This window comes from Narcine bancroftii, chromosome 3 (genome assembly GCF_036971445.1).
Source record: "Narcine bancroftii isolate sNarBan1 chromosome 3, sNarBan1.hap1, whole genome shotgun sequence".
NCBI lineage: Eukaryota > Metazoa > Chordata > Chondrichthyes > Torpediniformes > Narcinidae > Narcine > Narcine bancroftii.
In genome coordinates, this window is record NC_091471.1 from 323,233,143 (window position 1) to 323,249,914 (window position 16,772).

The following is a 16,772-nucleotide window of genomic DNA, read 5'->3' on the forward strand; positions in this document are numbered from 1 at the left end:
AAAACTGACTAAGTGGGAAAGTAAAGCTAGTGTGGGCAGTAAAGAAGTGTCAGGGTTTGACATCTTTCAGTCATCTATGTAAATGGAAACTTTACATTCAGTTCCTTTCCTATTAATCCCTGAAATATCTCTGCACTCATGAAATGCAATTACTAGAGGCTCTAAGGTCAAATCAAAAAGTAATGGATTTAAAGGGCAGCCTTTATGGGTTCCCTTTTGGAGAATGAAAGGTTTTGATTGTTGTTAGTAAGAATTGAATCAGTAGGACATGAATATAGTAATTTAATCCACTTAATAAAACATGGACCATAATTAAAAATTTCCAAGATCGCAAATAAGTATCGCCATTCCACCCGGTCAAATGCTTTCTCTGCATCTAACAAGAGAACACATTCAGGGACTGCAATAGGAGGTGAATACAAAATATCCAATAAATTACGTACATTAAAATAAGAATAATGATTTTTAATAAAACCAGTCTGATCTCCCAAAAAATTGACAGTAAAATGGTCTCCAGCCTATTAGCCAAAACTTTAGCCAACATCTTCATATCAAAATTCAATAAAGAAACGGGCCTGTAGGAGGAGCACTCAGCTGGATCTTTTCCATTTTTGGCTATGAGCTTCATTAAAAGATAATTGAAGATTTCCCAGTTTAAATGAATCAGTTAATGCAGAACCTAATTGGGGTATGAGCATTTAGAAAAAGATTTGAAAAACTCTACAGGATACCCTTCCAGTCCTGGAGTCTTACCTGACTGTAGTGAAAAGATAGCAAAAATTATTTCATCTTGTGAGATAGGCTCTTCCAAACTCATGCAATTATTCAGAGAATGGATGGGAATATTTAAATAGTTCAAGAAAACCATCATTAAACTGCTATCATTAATAGACTCAGAAGTATTAAGCCTACAATAGAATTCCCTGAATGTATCATTTATTGTAGAATGGCCTGAGGTCATATTACTGTCATCCATCTGAATTTTAGTAAGTTGTTTCTCAGCAGCAATTCCCTTCAATTGATTGGCCAAGAGCTTACCAGATTTTTCTCCATGAGTATAAAACTGACTTTTGCTCTTCAAAAGTTGATGTTCAATGGGGTCGGGGGAGAAGATCAAATTTAGTTTTAAATTCAACTCTCCTTTTATATAAATTCCAGATCTTTAACGTGTGCCTATTGTTGATCTTTTAAAAAAAATCTGATTAACTAAATTCAATCTGTCAAAATTAGCCTTCTTTATATTAGCAGTATAAGTGCCCCAAACAATCAAACTAGAAATTGTTGAAGAGGAATTTGTGTTAAAGAAAAAAGTTTTCTGCTCCTCCATAAATTCCAAAAATTCATTATCAGAACGTAAGTAGAATTAAAATGCCAGTGCCACTTTGAAGGAGGAAGATCTGGAAAATTTATAGACAAAATAACAGGAGCATGGTCAGAAATCACTATACTCTGATATTCACATAATTGGGTCTATGAAATGAATTAATTATCCATTAAAAAATAAATCATTCCACAAGTAAATATTGGGACTAGGTGGGAGAATGTATTCAGCATGGACTAGGAGGGCCAAAGTGGCCTGTTTCTGTGCTTTAATTGTTATATGGTTATATTGTTATATTATTATTTAGGTATTCAATGAAAACTGCTGAAGAAAGCCACCTATTTTTAAACTAAACCATTTAAGGCCTCTTGGACAACAGAAATAAAACTCAGAGTCATGTGAGTGATGTACTTAACCCTTTGAAACAGGAGAGATCTAACCTTTCAGAGTCATGTCATCTATAGGACAGAAGTATGAAGATCACATGGTTTACAAGAAACTGCGGTTGGCAACTTGTAAAAATTCCAATAACAGTTACATGGTTTGGAGAAATATATTACCGAATTCATACATTTTTAATTCAGTTCAGGTTGGAGTTGACAGAAGTCAAAACCCTGTGATACAGAGGGGTTGAAGCCTTGTGAAAGATGGGGATGATTTATAGAACCAGAATAGGTTTTGTTGTGTGTGTTACTCTTGGGAAAAGGGAAAACAGAATCAATGGCCTTTGAAATAAGGAAGACCTTATTTAGTTTTTAATTGGAAAAGAGGACAGAATTCTACTGGGTCAATTTTTTTGGTCATTCATCTAACTCTTGTCTGGGTTTGTGAATTTATCATAGAAAAAAAAAGTAGCTAAATTTCCTGTCTCTTTGGAAAGAGAGCAGAATTATGAGTCAAGAGGCCTGAAGAGGTGATGTTTGAAAGCAATTTATAATTATTTCTGAACTGAGAATTTAAGTCCTTCAAGCAAGACTAAAATTATACTGAAGTTTTAAAAATGGACTTTTGTGAATGGGACTTTATTACACTACACACATATTTACATTTTACATTTGCACATAATGTGGTTACATTTAGAATTAAGTAAGAAATGTTATTAATGGTTTAATTAAAAAAAACTTTCATTTTGAATTTTCTATTGTCTGGGGAATTTTCCATTGCTGTTCCTGTGGCTAACAAAATCCCCTTAGTCCCTAAAATAATTGAAAGGGTTGTTAGTTGAAATGGTTGGGGGCTTGCCCATTGCGATTTGAAATATTTGGAGTTTGGAAACTAAGACATTTGGGGTTTTGCGATTTTAAACCTTTGGAGTTTATTAGTAGATTGTTTTTTCCAAGCTAATTTAAAAGGCTATTGTGTGCATGGATAAAGAGCAGCAATGGGATTTGTTAAATGTTCGGCAACGCCAATCTGTGTAGATTTGAAAGTGTAGACTTGGTCAGACTCTGCAGCATTTGTGCATGAGAATGTTTTTTAACCTCAAAACTAAGTATGGCCCAGGTGAAACTTTCCAAACTTGTTCAGATTCTGTAAAAATCACAGATGAGTGTTTTTTGAAAACAAAACTTATGTGTGGACCAAGTGAGATTGTCCAAATGGATATAAAAAAGTTTTTTAAATCATCAAACTTTTCAGATATGAAAAAGGTGAGAAAGGAGGAGTTGTTGCTTATTGCTGAGAGTTGGAACTTGCAGAGATAAAAGGTTTGATGGAAAAAACAGTGATTCAGAAAACTATAGATGAACACCATGTAAAAGAAAAGATTTTTGGAGAGAAGGAGTTAAAGCTGGAGGAGTCACATGATGGAGTAGTGGTCGGTCGGGGAACTCCAGCCCTCTCCAGAAAAGTAAAAAAAATACAGTGAAAAAACGAAGGCACAAACACAAAAACCAAAATAAAGTGAAAATAAAGGTGTGGAGAAAATGGCAGTGAAAAAAGAAAAGCCAAAAGCAACGGGAAGAAGAGAAGAAGAAAGGATGTCGGAAGAAGAAGGTGAAGGCCTTACCTGTCCGAGGAGGCCCGCCGTGGAGAGAGAAGCCCGCTCCCTAAGGTCAGTTGAAGCCCCGAACTCGGGACTACAAAAATGGCTCACGGAGCCAAATAAAAGTGCGCAACCGCGCATGCGCGAATAACACTGATGGGAGGGGGGACCAGCTGAGGAGTCGATCTCCACAGCTGAAATTGACAGTCACAACAAAGCAGCAAGAAGAAAACACAGAAAATAACGAGAGCAAGAAAGAAGAGAGTAAAAATAAATCAAAGAAGCAACAGATGACCAACCCAGAGGAAGAAGACCAGCAGCAAGACACTTCTAATAAAAATAAGACCAAAAATACCCAACAAAATAAAACAAACAAACCAACAAGAAAACCAGAAGAGACAGAGGTAAAGGACACAGATCCTGGAGCGGACTCAGAAGAAGAAGAGGAAGAACACAGAGCAATGGAAAATGAAGGGAAGGGCAAGACAATGGATATATTTTTTAAAGAATATATGGAATCAGTAAAAGAATGGCAGTCACAAGAATTCAGTGAAATAAAAAGAAGAGTAAAAAGTACAGAAGAAAAAATGAATAGATTAGAGATGATCATGTCAGATATAGGAAAAAGAGTGGACAAGGTGGAAGAAAGAGAAACAGCCGTAGAAATGGAAGTAGAGGACTTAAAAAAGAAATGAGAAGAATCTGATAAAAAAGTTAAAGAGACACAAGAGCTGTTAGCTCAGAAGATAGATATAATGGAAAATTATAATAGAAGAAACAATATAAAGATAGTGGGCCTTAAGGAAGATGAAGAAGGCAAGAATATGAGAGAATTTATAAAAGAATGGATCCCCAGGGTCCTAGGAAGACCAGAACTACAGGAAGAAATGGAAATAGAAAGGGCACACAGAACATTAGCCCCTAAACCACAACCACAACAAAAACCAAGATCCATTCTAGTAAAATTCTTAAGATATACAACAAGAGAAAATATATTGGAGAAAGCAATGAGGAAAATAAGAGAAGACAAAAAACCACTGGAATACAAAGGTCAAAAATTTTTTTTCTATCCGATATAAGTTTTGAACTCCTGAAGAAGAGGAAGGAGTTTAATGCAGCAAAAACAATCCTATGGAAAAAAGGATATAAATTTATGCTAAAGTATCCAGCGGTATTTAAAATAGTTATTCCAGGGCAACAAAACAGACTATTCTTGGATCCGGAGGAAGCAAGAAAATTTGCAGAACAACTACAAAACAGACAGAGAGAGGAAGATATGTAATGAGAACAAAAATGACCACAAACTATATGTATGTGTGTATGTAGGTATATATATATACATACATATATATATATATATATATATATATATAAAATATACATATATGTATGTGTATGTGTGTATGTATATATATAAAAAAAATAGAATATAGGTAAGAACTAAGAAGGGAAAGAAAGGGAAGAAAGGAAGTATGGGGGAATTAAGAGAGTGACCTTTGTTGTATATGAAAATTAAAATCTTTTCTGGGGGGGCTGGGTGGGAAGAGTTACGGTCACTGCGAAATCAGTTGACGCTTGCGAGTGAATTCGCAAATCCAAATGGAGAGGGGAGATGTGGTTGCTCGACAAGGGATAAAGGGCAACTCAGGAAGGGGAGGGGATGGTGGGGTTAAAGGAATTTTAGATAGGAGAATAAGGGAAATGTTTTATGTTTTAGAAATGTTGTCTTATAAAGTGTTCAAAGAAAGAAAGCAGAAATGGATAAGAAGGAAAGGTGATGATGAGGAAATGGAAAGGAAAGATAAACAAAGTATGATATGACTATATTGAAGTATATGACTTTAAATATTAATGGAATACATAACCAAATCAAAAGGAAGAAACTGCTAAATTTACTGAAAAAAGAAAAAATTGATATAGCATTTGTACAAGAAACACACTTAACTGAAGTGGAGCACAATAAATTAAAGAGAGATTGGATAGGACATGTAACAGCAGCGTCATATAATTCAAAAGCTAGAGGAGTAGCTATATTAATCAGTAAAAATGTACCGATCAAAATAGAAGAGGAAATAATAGACCCAGCAGGGAGATATGTAATGATAAAATGTCAGATATATTCGGAGTTTTGGAATTTACTCAATGTATATTCACCTAACAAAGAAGATCAAAAATTTATGCAAGATATTTTTTTGAAGATAGCAAACACGCAAGGGAACATACTAATAGGAGGGGATTTCAAACTTAATTTGGATTCAAATATGGATAAAACTGGGAAAAAAATTAACAGAAAGAACAAAGTAACCACATTTATAATTAAATCGATGCAAGAAATGCAACTTTTGGATATTCTTTGGCTTGGCTTCGCGGACGAAGATTTATGGAGGGGGTAAAAAGTCCACGTCAGCTGCAGGCTCGTTTGTGGCTGACAAGTCCGATGCGGGACAGGCAGACATGATTGCAGCGGTTGCAGGGGAAAATTGGTGGGTTGGGGTTGGGTGTTGGGTTTTTCCTCCTTTGCCTTTTGTCAGTGAGGTAGGCTCTGCGGTCTTCTTCAAAGGAGGTTGCTGCCCGCCAAACTGTGAGGCACCAAGATGCACGGTTTGAGGCGATATCAGCCCACTGGCGGTGGTCAATGTGGCAGGCACCAAGAGATTTCTTTAGGCAGTCCTTGTACCTTTTCTTTGGTGCACCTCTGTCACGGTGGCCAGTGGAGAGCTCGCCATATAACACGATCTTGGGAAGGCGATGGTCCTCCATTCTGGAGACGTGACCCATCCAGCGCAGCTGGATCTTCAGCAGCGTGGACTCGATGCTGTCGACCTCTGCCATCTCGAGTACTTCGACGTTAGGGATGTAAGCGCTCCAATGGATGTTGAGGATGGAGCGGAGACAACGCTGGTGGAAGCGTTCTAGGAGCCGTAGGTGGTGCCGGTAGAGGACCCATGATTCGGAGCCGAACAGGAGTGTGGGTATGACAACGGCTCGGTATACGCTTATCTTTGTGAGGTTTTTCAGTTGGTTGTTTTTCCAGACTCTTTTGTGTAGTCTTCCAAAGGCGCTATTTGCCTTGGCGAGTCTGTTGTCTATCTCATTGTCGATCCTTGCATCTGATGAAATGGTGCAGCCGAGATAGGTAAACTGGTTGACCGTTTTGAGTTTTGTGTGCCCGATGGAGATGTGGGGGGGCTGGTAATCATGGTGGGGAGCTGGCTGATGGAGGACCTCAGTTTTCTTCAGGCTGACTTCCAGGCCAAACATTTTGGCAGTTTCCGCAAAGCAGGACGTCAAGCGCTGAAGAGCTGGCTCTGAATGGGCAACTAAAGCGGCATCGTCTGCAAAGAGTAGTTCACGCACAAGTTTCTCTTGGAATATATGGAGGAAACAACACCCAAAGGAAAAGGAATATTCATATTATTCGGGTAGACATAAAACATACTCAAGAATAGACCTATTCCTGTTATCAGCTCACATGCAAGACAGAGTTAGGAAAACAGAATATAAAGCTAGACTATTATCGGACCATTCACCCCTGATATTGACAATAGAGTTAGAGGACATCCCTCCAAGAATGTATAGATGAAGATTAAACTCCATGCTACTTAAAAGGCAGGATTTTAGAGAATTCATTGAATGACAAATTAAAATGTACTTTGAAATAAATATGGAATCAGTGAAAGATAAGTTTATACTGTGGGACGCAATGAAAGTGTTCATCAGAGGGCAAATAATGTTATGTAACCAAGATGAAGAAGGACTACAATCAGGAAACAGAGCAGTTGGAAAGGGAAATAGCAAATATAGAAAAAGAATTAGCAATGAAGGAAGACACAACTAAAAGAAGAGAATTGGCAGATAAAAAAATAAAATATGAAACACTACAAACATATAAAGGTGGAGAAGAACATAATGAAGACAAAACAGAAATATTATGAACTAGGAGAAAAAACGCACAAAATTCTAGCGTGGCAGCTTAAGACAGAACAAACTAAGAGAATGGTATTGGCATCAAGGAAAAAAGACAAGCAAATCACATATAATCCAACGGAGATTAATGAAAACCAGAGAATTCTACGAACAATTATATCAAACTGAAAACGAAGGGAAAGAAGACAAATAGATGAATTTTTAACTAAAATTGAACTACTGAAATTACAGAGGAACAAAATATATTAACAGAACCATTTGAAATAGTAGAAATACAAGAGATAATAAAAAAACTACCAAATAATAAAACACCAGGAGAGGATGGATTCCCAATAGAATTCTATAAAACATTTAAAGATTCATTAATTCCTCCCCTCCTGGAAGTAATCAACCAGATTGATAAAACACAAAGCTTACCAGATTCATGCAAAACAGCAATAATTACAGTAATACCAAAGACAGGGAAAGATCCACTCGCACCAGCGTCATATAGACCAATATCATTACTTAACACAGATTATAAGATAATAGCTAAACAATTAGCAAACAGATTAGCTGACTATGTACCAAAAATAGTAAATCTAGACCAAACTGGATTTATTAAAAAAAGACGAATAAACAGACAATATTTGTAAATTTATTAACTTAATTCATGTTACTACATAATGTTACTACAAAATAAAGCGCCAACATTAGCGGTTGCTTTAGATGCAGAGAAGGCCTTTGACAGAGTAGAATGGAATTATTTATTCAAAGTACTACAAAAATTCAGCTTACCAGAAAAATATATTAATTGGATTAAAGCATTATATAAGGGGCCATTGGTGAAAGTGACAGTAAATGGATATATATCAAAACAATTTAACTTAAGCAGATCAACAAGGTAGGGATGCCCACTATCGCCCTTATTGTTCGCGTTAGCCATAGAACCACTGGCAGAAGTGATAAGAACAGTAAATAAAACAAAAGGGATAAAAATAAAAGACAAGAAATATAAAATCAGTTTATTTGCAGATGACGTTATAGTATACTTAACAGAACCAGAAATATCAATAAAATAATTACATAAGAAATTGAAGGAATATGGAGAAGTGTCGGGGTACAAGATTAACGCAAATAAAAGTGAAGCAATTCCAATGAATAATGCGGAATTCTCAAAATTTAAGAAAGAATCACCATTCAGATGGCAAACACAAGCAATGCGATACCTAGGTATACAAATAAATAAAAACCTCGGCCATCTATATAAACTCAATTATAATCCACTAATGAAAAAATTACAAGACGACTTAGAGCATTGGAAAGACTTACCACTAACACTAATAGGAAGGATAAACTGTATTAAAAGGAACATTTTCCCAAGGATACAATACCTATTTCAGGCATTGCCAATACACTTGACAGAGAAATTCTTCAAGGAGTCAAAGAAAATAATAAGGAAATTTTTATGGTAAGGGGGAAACCGAGGATAGCACTAGATAAATTAACAGAATGGTATAAACAAGGAGGCTTACAACTGCCAAACTTTAAAAATTATTATAGAGCCGCACAATTAAGATACCTATCAGATTTTTATCAAACAAGGGAAAAGCCAGATTGGACTAGATTAGAACTAGATAAAATAGGGGAGAAGATACCTGAACATATTTTATATAAATGGGATGAAAAATTGGTACAATGTAGGAATTCTCCAGTATTACATCATCTGCTCAATATTTGGAAGAAGATTCATGTAGAAAGGAATAAAACAAATTACCAACTAATACTGATGCAAAATCAGCTAATCCCTTTTACAATAGATAACCTTTCCTTTAGAGAATGGGAGAAAAAAGGGATCAAAAGAATAGAAAATTGCTTTTCGGGAAATAAATTATTATCCTTTGAACAAATGAAGGATAAATATAATATAACTCATGATACAGTGTTGGCATACTACCAACTGAAATCCTACTTGAAGGACAAATTGGGAAGCAGTCTGAGGTTACCAGAGGGAAGTAATTTTGAATATGTGATTAAAGACACAATGATAATCAAAAAATTTGTAACAAACATGTATATTAAACTACAAGAAAAGGAGAATGAGGAAACAAATGGTAAAACTAAACAAAAATGGGAACAAGATCTAAACATAAAGATAAAGAAGGAAACATGGGAGAAGTTATGCTCAGGAACTATGAGAAATACAATAAATATGAGGTTACATATGATACAATATAACTGGATACACAGGCTATATATTACACCTCAAAAGTTAAATAAATGGGACCCAACAGTATCAGACAGATGTTTTCGCTGTAAAAAGGAAATGGGAACAACAATTCATGCAATTTGGACATGTGAGAAAGTGAAAAAATTTTGGGAAGATCTAAACAAGATATTAAATAAAATCACAAAAAGCAATATACCAAAAAACCCAGAGATCTTCCTTCTAAGTAACATAAAAAACGAAGAATTTGGACTTGATTTGGATGGTGCACAAAAAAGATTTGTTATGATAGCCCTAGCTGTAGCAAAAAAATGTATTATGTCAGCCTGGAAATTAGAAGATAACTTGAGAATACAACAATGGTATATAGAAATGAATAAATGCATTCCATTAGAAAAAAATAACATATAATTTATGAAATAACATTACAATATTTGAACAAATATGGGAGCCATACATGAAACATAATAGAGAAAACCTGCCGTGGACATCTACCACCAAAAATGACAGAAGGAGAAGAGAATGAAAAGAACTGAATCAGTGGAATTTCTTGTTTATTGTTATTGAGTGACAACATTGTTTGACGAGTTTAATGTATCTTATATTCTGAACTTTAAATAAATGGGAGGGGAGGTAGGGAGGGAGGGAGGGGAGGAAGGAAGGTGGGGAGAAAACGACACTGTATATATTCAAGAAGGAAAATGTATGTATCTTGATCTATATGGTTTATAGTGTGAAAAATTAAAAAATCAAAAAAAAAGTAAATGATGCTGCTCTTGGACTATTCAAACTGAACGTTTTCTCTGTAACACTATGTCCCACACCTTTGTTTTATTATTGCTCTGCCTCCTGTGGACCTGCTAGAAGAGCACACAAAACAAAGCTCTTCACTGTATCGGTACACAACACAGCAAGCCAATGAAGATTCAACATAGTGGCGTCAGAATGATAAAGTGATCTTGGTGACACAAAGTTCAGAGGTTTAAATTGTAATTCTTTGACACACAGCCTGCACCTCATCATCCTTCCACGCCGATGTTCCCATTGGCTGTTTCCACCTGATTTGCTTTCTCGCACAGGTCATGAGGTCACTGTTCTGGTCCGTAACCCGGACAGACTAGCGACAGAATGCAAAGGGATAAATGTCATCGTTGGTGATGTCCTGAAGAAGGAAGATGTCCAGAAAGCTGTCAAGGGTCAAGATGGGGGTCATCATCATTCTGGGAACCAGGAATGATCTGAGTTCCACCACATTGATGTCAGAAGGAACCAGTAACATCATTGAGGCAATGAAGATCCACAATGTGAGGAAGGTGGTGGGCTGCATGTCAATGTTCCTGATATGGGATAAAGAAAAGATCCCCGCACGCCTCTTAGAACTGACTAATGACCACCAGAGGATGTATAACGTGCTGAAGAACTCTGGGCTTGACTACGTGGCTGTGTTTCCACCTCATGTCGATGATGTGCTGCCTCTGACAGGGTCAATCAATCAAAGGGGTGGAAAGGTAATCTCCAAACATGATTTTGGACACTTCTTCCTCAAGTGCTTGATGACTTCTGAGTATGATGGGAAAATTGTCTGTATTTCTGGAACCTATTCGGCCTAGCAAGGAATGGGCTGTGATCTACAATAATACATCTCAACAGAGTAACAAATCAAAATAAAATCTAAATCCATTGTTGGCATTGGAAAAAAAAGAGAGAAGGAGTTAAAGCCATTTCTTGAGAGTAGATCTCTTGAACAGCAGTTACAGATGAGATGGATGGAGTTAGACTAGAGGAAGCTGACAGGCAGAGGCAGTTTGAGATAGAGTTAGCGAAACGGGAGTTTAAATTGCAGAAGCACAAACTTAAACTTGAGGTGGAGGAAGCCAGGAAACAAAAGGAATTTAAAACTGAGATTTTGAAAAATTCAGTTAAAGTTACAACAAGTTATGATGTGCTAAATCTAGAGCTTAAATTAAAGCCAAGTGAAACTTTTCAAAAGGGACAACTACATTTGCAGACAAGTATCACAAAGTGAAATTTGTGACTAAAACACCTTTTCAAAAGGATCACATGAAGAACCAAAATAAGGTAGAAAATAATTGGGTGAAACCTTTTGTTTCATTTTGTAATTATTGTTTTTTCTGGAAGGGAGAGAACAGGAAACAGCACCAGATGCTCGTGTTAAAAGAGATGAGATACAGGGAAGTTGAAAATGAATTGCTGGTAAAATTAGGAAGGAATTCAAATCTTTGTGCCAGGAAATAAGGCTGCTTCTGTAAGAAAGTATCCAATTAAGTTTGAGGATAAAAGCGAAACCGTTGCCAATGAGAGGGATGGAAAAACTGATTTAAATTTTAAAAATCTCGCCAATGGAAAAAAAGTTCTGGACAGATTGATTTACAGGAAGTTTGCAAGATGCAGCAGCAGAGAGAGAAACAGACAGGCTGTTAGGTTCGAAAGCAAGAAACAGATTGTGAGATAAAAGAAACAAGCTGTGGTGAACCATCAGCTTATTTAAATATTTCTTTGTTAAATCAGGACTCTGATTCTAAACTTGAAAATAAGGAACTTGTTAAAATAAGAATCAAATGACATGAAAGAGTTATCCAAGAATAAATCCGAAAAGCATGTTATAAGTAGAGTAAATAAGCTTGATCAATTAGAGAGGGATGAAAAAGGAAATTTAGTACAATAGGAGTTTCCAAGATAAAATGACTTAGGCCAAAAAATCTCCGGAATTGAAACCATATACGTAGTGTATGTTTAGCCATTGGATTATCAATTTGTTTATATAATTTAGTAAGAGTAAAAGGGAGAGCAGCTCCCAAAATAGAGCTAATTGAAAAATTTTGTATCGGTTTAATTTCTAAATTTACCCAATGGGGATTTAGAGATAATTCTGAATAATTCAACCAATACCTTAAGTAACTAATATTAATTGCCCAGTAATAAATTCTAAAGTTGGGTAATGCCAACCCTCCCTCTAGTTTAGATTTCTGTAAATATTTTTTCCCCAATCTAGGATTCTTGTTTTGCCAGATATACGAGGACAATTTAGAATCGACCTTATCAAAAAAAGATTTAGGAACAAAAATAGGTATAGCTTGGAATATATATAAAAATTTAGGTAAGATCATCATCTTAATAGCATTAATTCGGCCTATCATGGATAGGGATAATGGTGACCAATTGGTAAGTAAACTGCCGATCAGGTCCAATAGAGAGAAAAAATTAGTCCTAAACAAATCTTTGAACAATTATCCATGAAATATGATTTACCTCGATCTCATTTCTTTCAATATTTGCAGATTAGGAGTTTCTTAGTTTCGACTTTACCCTCTTTTCCCAATCGGGAGACTACGACTGTTTTAGAGGATATACTATATTCAAAATTCCCTCCAAAAGGTGTGATATCTAAATTATATAATATAATTACAAAAATAAATTCTGGGACTTTTGAAAAGTTTAAAAATGATTGGGAAAGAGAACTCAACCTTCATATTTCTAATGAAAATTGGAATAAAATTCTGCGACTGGTAAACTCTTCTTCTCTATGTGCAAAACATTCACTAATACAGTTTAAAGTTGTTCATAGAGCTCATATGTCTAAAGATAAACTCCATCGCTTTTATTCTCATATCGATCCTATATGTGATAAATGTCAATTGGAAATAGCTTCCCTTACACATATGTTTTGGTCCTGTCCCTCTTTACAGAATTATTGGAAGGAAATTTTTTCCATTATATCTAATGTTTTGAATATTGATTTACAACCACATCCCATTACTGCAATTTTTGGATTACCTATGATAGATTTGACTTATTTATCTCTTCCTGCGGATCGTATGATTGCTTTTCTTACACTAATGGCTAGAAGATCTATACTATTAAATTGGAAAGAGGTAAATCCTCCCACTGTTTTCCAATGGTTTACCCAAACCATACTATGTTTAAATTTAGAGAAAATTAGAAACTCTGTCTATGAATCCCCTTCTAAGTTTGAGTTAACCTGGCGACCATTTATTCAATATTTTCATTTGTGGTGAGTTGATCTGGCTCTGTTTTCTTTCTATGATTATGTATGATAATTGGGCTGTAAGATGAGATCGGAGTGATCGGCGTGGTTTAGCTATATCTGTAGGTTTTTTTTTAAAGTTTTTTTTAAAGTTTTTTTTAAATTCACATTTGTTTTTTCTTCTTTTTTGGGTTTTTTTTTCTCTTTTTTCATATATTGTTATTAATTATATCTTTTTTTTTAGAGATAGTTCACACCCTAAACTGATCAAAAAATTTTTTTTTATGAATTATTTTTATTCTGTAATATTATTGTTTAATATCTCTGTATTAATTCATTACTTACTATGTATTTTTTTTATATCTCTTTGAACTGTATGTGTTTATAAATTATAATAATAATAAAAAGATTGAAAAAGAAAGAAAGAAAGAAAATAAGAATCAAGTCAAATTTACCAGTAGGTGGTAGCTCTGGAATGAAATGAACAGATAACTGATGAAATAGAGATGGGTTTCGCAATACCGGGTATATCCAGTGTGTGCAGGAATGAAGGAGATGGAAGAAAAGTGGGCCAGTGAAAACTGTACAAAATGATTTAAAAGGGTTGGATGTCTGTGACTGTGCTCAGCAGCTGGAAAAGGATTTGTCGCTATCCAGAGAAAAATTAATAGAGAAACAAAGGGAAGGTAGTGATCTTGCTGAAGTTGGAGAGAGAAAACATACTCTGGTGAAGGAATTAAAAAAGTACCTGTTGGATATTATTTCAATGAGGATTTATTAATGAGAAAATGGATGTTACGTGAGATTATTGCGAGTGAAGAATGGGCAGTGGTTCCGAGAACCTATAGAGGTGAGATTTTGAACATGGCTCATAAAACACTTTTAGGTGGGCATCTTGTGATAGAGAAAACTATCATGCAAACAGTTTTTATTGGCTTAATTGAAGAAAAGATGTGAAGAGATTTTGCGAGACTTGTCACACTTGTTAAGTTATAGGAATATCTAATGAAGGTCCCACAGTGGCACCTTTAAATCCAGCAGTTGCATTTTAAAAATCTATTCCTATTTTTGGAGAACCTTTTTCTAAAGTAATTGTGGTCTGTGTTGGTCCAATGCCCAAAACAGAAGCTGGAAATGAATATCTGTTGACTATTATATGGGTCGTTTCCAGGGTTCCTGAAGCAATACCACTCAGGAATATTGAAGCAAAAACTGTGTCTGGGGCTTGAGAACAAAAATTCACTTTCTTTGATTCTGCCTAAAGAAACAAAATCAGCCAGGGGAGGAATTTTATGTCAGGTTTATTTCAGCAGTTAGGTAAAACAAATTACACCATCTGCACTTCATCCAGACTCTCAGGGAGATTTGGAGAGGTTCCATTCAACTTGAAAAACTATGATGAGGGCTTATTGTCAAGAAAATGAAAAGTTAGGAAGAAGGTGTTCATTTACTTTTGTGTGAAGTAAAGAATTTATTACTTGGTCATGAGGTTAGAGGCCCTTTAATGTTCATAAAAGAACCGTGCGTTAATGAGGATGCGCTGTTGAATTTGTTGGATTATGTTTCCAAGTTTAAAGATTGCAGGAAAAAATGTGCAAGGTAGCTGAGGAGAATTTAAAAATGCCTCACGGTAAACTGAAAGTCTGAAATTACAAAGAATTTTTAAACCAGGAGATAAAGTGTTATTTCTGTTCTCCACAATGTCTAATTATCTTAGATCAAGATTTTCTGGGCACAATGAAATAATTTCTAAGTTAAGTTCTAATTATAGCTCCTTTTTAAAAAAAATTATATTAATGTTTCCAAACAATATAAAATTGTATTTAAAGTCACACCCAAAGTAAAAGACAAAGAATTTACATTAATTATTCACACTCAGGTCCCTAATCCATGCGCATAAATGTAATCCCGTCAACCTTTACCACAGTTGGTTCTAGAATAAAATGTACACTTAGCACGTTGATTTCTCAAGTGTTTTTAACCAATAAGTATCCAAAATAACAAAAAGGTGTCCCATTGATGCTAAAAGAACAATGAATGTATACATCTCCGCCTACTCCCCATTTCGATTTGCAGGCTCAGTAGAATAAATAGCCGAAACACATACATGGCAAACTTTAAAATTCCACACACATAACTTGGACTATACGTGTATATATTATAATTATTAGCCTTATTTCCCATGTCCATCTAATAACCTGAGTGCATAAGCATGTAAAACATTTCACGTTCTATTAATAAGGGAATAACTTGTCATCTCTCAAGTGGGCTAATAGTCCAATCATGAAAAGTAGTCCAGTGAGTGAAGATGCCTGTGCATGGATTTGTTTAACGTGGACTTGATGTTACACTCCAAGAAGTACATGATACTTCGCAAATCAACCAACTAGTTCCAATGGCCTGGAAACTACGACGACTGAAGCTGATGGATTTGTAGCAGGCTTCGTCCATCTTTATAGCTATTGAGTTCAGAGTAACTTCATCCACCTGTTGCACCATTGAGATCTTGATTGGACTGTTCTTTGTCAGGGACCTCACCGCCATGCGTGATCTACCAGAAGCTTTGCTCCAGACAGCATCACTCTTGGGATCTCAGAACCACACAAGTTTCTCCACCACAACAAGGTGACAACCAATGGAGAAGAAGTGAATAACTAAGGAAGTGTGGTGGACCTCACTGGAGCCATGGGTCTCCACGGGCCCAGGAATTCCCAGGAATTTCCAGGGAATTAATGATGCTAAGGGTTCTGGGAGCTTCGTTATTTCTGGGAATTACGAGATGCAGGGAGCATGTGGTTCTCAGATATAAAACAACTGTAGAACACCATTAAATCAGTCAGCTCACCAACGTAGAGTGTCTGTGCATTTTTGTTGCTTCACTACTTGCTACATTGGTGACCCTGATGGTCCAAACGACATTTTGGACCTCACTATTGTAATGGATAAATATTTGGGAGAATTTTGGTAATATTCGTGGATTACATACATAGAGACATTTTAAATCAGATCTTATTTGAAAGACTGAATAATTCATATTCAATAACATTGCAGGATCTCTGGAGAATGTGATGCACATTTCACAAGTAGGAGCTAGTTGAACTGATGCCATTAAATGAATGGATTGGAGACACTTTGGCTGTTGGAAGCTCTTTTCAAGGGTTTTGACAGAGTTCACAGAAAGGTCACTCTTGGGATTTGTTTATCTAAGACAACATCTTGACCAAGAGAGAAGAACTCCTGTTGTTTGCTGAAGAAGGTGGGGGTTTGGGCTTTCTGGCAGTTCAGTTGAAGAGAGAGAGAGAGAGAGAGAGAGAGAGGAGAGTGAGAG

The 16,772-nt window shown here is 35.7% G+C and overlaps 1 pseudogene; it reads left to right on the plus strand.

Moving 5' to 3' along the window:
* Positions 1–1,772: 1,772 nt before the first annotated feature.
* LOC138756864 (flavin reductase (NADPH) pseudogene) lies at positions 1,773–11,108 on the plus strand (annotated as a pseudogene).
* Positions 11,109–16,772: the final 5,664 nt, after the last annotated feature.